The sequence below is a fragment of the Carassius auratus genome, chromosome 15, assembly GCF_003368295.1.
Source record: "Carassius auratus strain Wakin chromosome 15, ASM336829v1, whole genome shotgun sequence".
In the NCBI taxonomy this organism is placed as follows: domain Eukaryota; kingdom Metazoa; phylum Chordata; class Actinopteri; order Cypriniformes; family Cyprinidae; genus Carassius; species Carassius auratus.
Window position 1 is genome coordinate 1,297,456 of NC_039257.1, and position 4,486 is coordinate 1,301,941.

Below are 4,486 nucleotides of genomic sequence, written 5' to 3' on the forward strand. Positions count from 1 at the left end.
ATTTGTCTGAGATGCAACTATTATAAATCTGGAATCTGAGGGAGCAAAAACATCTAAATATTGAGAAAATCATCTTTAAAGTTGTTCAGATGAAGTTCTTAGCAATGCATATTACTAATCAAACATTAAGTTTTGATATATTTATGGTAGGAGATTTACTAAATATCTTCATGGAACATGATCTTTACTTAATATCCTAATGATTTCTGTCATAAAAGAGAAATGTATAATTGTGACTCACACAGAGTATTGTTATAAACACACGTCTGTGACACTGATGACTGCTTCTGTGCTGCAGGACACTGATCATAAACAGTCATGAGAACATGATTTAATGATCTCAACGATGCAAAAGGCAACTGATCTTTTCCGTTTATGGCGTATTTCAGATATTTGAGTTTATTATACAGGAGCCTGAAGTGCTTCTCAGAGAAATGGAGCAGATCTGCAGATAAAAGCGAGCAGAATGAGGGCGTTTGAGGTTTCCTCTTCCTGTAGAGAGACTCAGAGACACACACAGACGCTGCATGTGTGTGTGAGAGATCAGTGAACACTGACTTCAGGACGATACAGAACCATGTTTCTCCTGAGTGTGATGATCGTGCTGCTCGCCGCGGCTCGGGCTCAAGGTGAGGACCTCTTCACACACCTGTGTGCTCTTTAATACATCTACAATACCTGCAATTCATTGTGTCTTCCATCCTTTTTACCAAAGATATAGAAATCACAGACGATGGTGTCATTATGACCTGCACTGGAGGAGACAATAGGGTAGTAACATGGAAAATGAAGCCGGAAAAGATGTCAGTGGAGAAGGAAATAAACTGAACGTTCGTGTTCCAGCTGATTCGGGAACAGGAATAGTTGAAGGACAGTACTCTTGTAATTATACAGATGGACCTAATCATATAAAACGTATGTTCTACATCAACGTAAAAGGTGAGGAGAGTTCAGTTTTTCTATTCTTCCCTCAGAATGAGCTTGATTATAATAATGCTCCTCTCTTTCCGTGTCAGTGTGTGAGAACTGCTATGAGTTGAGCGGAGTGATGGCGTGGGGCGTCATGATCATAGATCTACTGATCACAGGAGGAGTTATACTCATCATCTACTTCTGTTCTGCCAGAAACAGTGACAGCAAACCGAAGAAAGGTGCAGAACACACACCACACCATCTCAGACATCCATCAGCTTACAGGACACTTACACAAACCTGAACAGCTTCAGTTCAACACACACACATATGATTCAGAACTGAAGAACACTGCGATATTTCTACAGTAGCACCAGACTGACATCACAAACCCCATAATAGAAGACCACAGTGAACATATTACACATATATTACAAATCAACATCTATACAGTGTTCATTTCAGATTCAAAAGGGAGAAAGATGTTGCATAAGAAGCGTGAAGCATTGTTTTGATGTTACATGAATTAGTTTGAGATCTGAAGAGTTGTGTAGAGCATGTGTTCTAGTGAGTGTAAAAAACTATTCAACATTAAACATTTTCATGATTTATTCTGTTTTAATTCACAGTATCAAATTCCCGACCAATGAACCCTCCTCGACCTCCAAACCAGGACTATGCGGTACGTCTGACAAAACGAACCAAAGCAGAACTTCTCACAACACTGAATGTTTTATTCATCAGAATGAGATCAAAGTTAAGGTGCGCTGTGATTGGTCAGTAATCCAGTGTTGCTATAGTAACAGCAGTTCACTGCACTGCTCTCACAGAAACCAGCTACTAACCTAGTTAACACCCCTGGCTCTACTAGTGAGTGATTCAGTGATTCAGTGAGTCAGTGAGTCAGTGAGTCAGTGATTCAGTGAATCGTGTCTGAGCTGCTGTTGATTCTCTGTGTACACTGAGCTCCAGTGTCTTGGTCATTGATTACACTGATGTCTCTGATGATTAACTCTAATCTTCTGATTGATATCCTGGTGTTTGTGATGTTTTCTCAGGCTCTGGATCCGAAGATGCGCAGCGGTGATGGGTTGTACGCAGGCCTCAATAAGTAGACTCTGTTCAGACGTCTGGATTACTGTAAATCAAACTCTGGTGATTCATAGGGTTTCTTAAACGCTTGTTCCTCTGTACAGGTTTATACATTAGTGTTCTGTTTTATACGGTAACTGTGTGTGAGTGTGTGTGAGTGTGTGTGTGTGTGAGTGTGTGTGTGTGGAAAGTTCAGCTCATGAAACATCGGAAACTGATGATGGAAACAGCATCTGTGCTGAGAAGATTGTGTCATTTCACACTTTTGATTTCAGAATCGTCTTGTTTACACACTTCAAGAGAAACCTTCATGTTCTGATGTACAACTGTCTCATTTCACAATAACAATTATAATATTACAAACATGCAATAATTCATGCTTAACTAATGCACAGAAAATCAGGCGTTAATATATAACTATATAAGAATAACTACACTGAAACAAGTAAGTGGCTATGGCTATATTTTATTTTTATATATATAGAATGTTCAAAGTTAGTCAACTATATTTGTTTATTTAAATGTAACTAAAATAAATTGATTGCAAAATTGTAAATTCAATGAATAATTTGTTTTTCTCTCATTTCTTTTTCTATATAATCAAAAAATTGTTATTAGTTACATGTGTCATAAGCTGAAATGCATGGCTTCGACCCATCGTGGTAATTAACATACACATTTACATTATTAGTTATTATTATATGTTATTAGGGAATTAATACATTATAATACATGTAACTAATAACAATTTATTGGTTAGTTAATTTATGTATCATACAGAATGTTGATGCAGTAGTTATTAATAAATGCTTTAGTTGTTTGTGAGTTATATATTAACTCATGATTGTCTGTGCATTAGTTAAACCTGAAGAGTGGCGCTGTGTTGTGAAGTGTTAACACACTGTATAACTCAGGTGCTGCACTGAGAGATATACATGACAAATAAAGCTGATTTTGTGAAAGTTGAGTGTTGATTTGTGCTTTAAAACGTTTATACAATTAACACATTCACATACACACACACAGATAGTACACACACACACTCACACACATACACCGGTATATTACACATAGTTCTTCATGTGTGTATGCAGAGCACTGTGTGTGTGTGTGTGTGTGTGTGTGGTATGCGTTTGTATGAAGTATTGTACAAGCTATAACTCATTCTGCCACTCTCACACACTTATTCTTCTTTCACACACATACATTTCAACCTTTGTTTTTTGGTATCCATTACTTCCTGTGTATTCAGGAAGTCACTCTCAGACCATGAAGAACATGTGCAAGACTTAGCTCTTCCTCACAGTTTTACACGGATGCTATTCAAAGTCATCCTGTTTTCTTTTCATGTACATATTTAAATGTTTTCATTTTAAAGTATGATGATGTAACCTAGGTGTTCTACAGATCTGTGTACATGTGTTATGATCCTGATCCTGATCTTCTACTGACCCGGTTAGGCTAATGGTTTATATTTTTGACTTTCCCTGGGAACATTTTCACAGACCTTGCCACAATCAAGAAATCAAGAAATTATTAAATATGCCACCCTAAAAGAAAGCCTTGTCACCCTGCTGCCACCCCAGTTGCCAGCAACGAATTAAAGGTTATTGCCTATTTGAAAATTTTACTAGCGCGAATCTTTCGTGATTCGTGATCCCGCTCCGAACTCCCCGAACTGACTCAAATGATCCGCGAATCCGCTCCAAACTCTCGAATTGATTCAAATGATTCGCGACGCCCAACTGACTCAAATGATTCGCGATACCGCTCCAAACTCGAACGAACTAATTCAAATGATTCGCGATCCCCAAACTGACTCAAATGATTCGCGCGATCCCGCCTCGAACTCCCTAACTGATTCAAATAGTTTGCGATCCCCAAACTGACTCAAATGATTCGCGAACCCGTTTTGAACTCCCAAACTGAACTCAAATGATTCGCGAACCCGCTCCGACTCTCGAATTGATTTCAAATGATTCGCACGATCCCGCTCCAAACTCCCGAACTGATTAAAATAGTTTGCGATCCCCAACTGACTCAAATGATTCGCGAACCCGTTTTGAACTCGCCGAACTGACTCAAATGATTCGCGAACCCGTTTGAACTCCCGAACTGATTCAAATGATTCGCGAACCCGCTCCGAAACTCCCGAACTGATTCAAATAGTTTGCGATCCCCAAACTGACTCAATGATTCGCGAACCCGTTTTGAACTCCCGAACTGACTCAAATGATTCGCGATCCCGGTACGAACTCCCGAACTGTTTTAAATGATTCACAATCTCGAACTGACTCAAATGATTCGCGAAGCCCAAACTCTAATGAATTTACAAAGTATTAATATACGTAATATTTTTTTGTTGTTGTTGTTGCTATAAAAAAACAGACCTAAGCCATCAAAACCTTTAAAATAGCTTAAAATGCATTATATAAAAAAATAATGAGGCAATAATGATTGGTTAATAATAAACACTGTTAAA

The 4,486-nt window shown here is 38.3% G+C and overlaps 1 protein-coding gene and 1 pseudogene across 2 annotated transcripts in view; one reads left to right on the forward strand and one right to left on the reverse strand.

Moving 5' to 3' along the window:
* LOC113114651 (leucine-rich repeat and fibronectin type III domain-containing protein 1-like) overlaps nt 1-4,486 on the reverse strand; it is a 680,315-nt gene that overhangs the window by 503,234 nt on the left and 172,595 nt on the right. The gene's annotated exons all lie outside the window — the stretch shown is intronic.
* LOC113114679 (T-cell surface glycoprotein CD3 epsilon chain-like) lies at nt 546-2,966 on the forward strand (annotated as a pseudogene).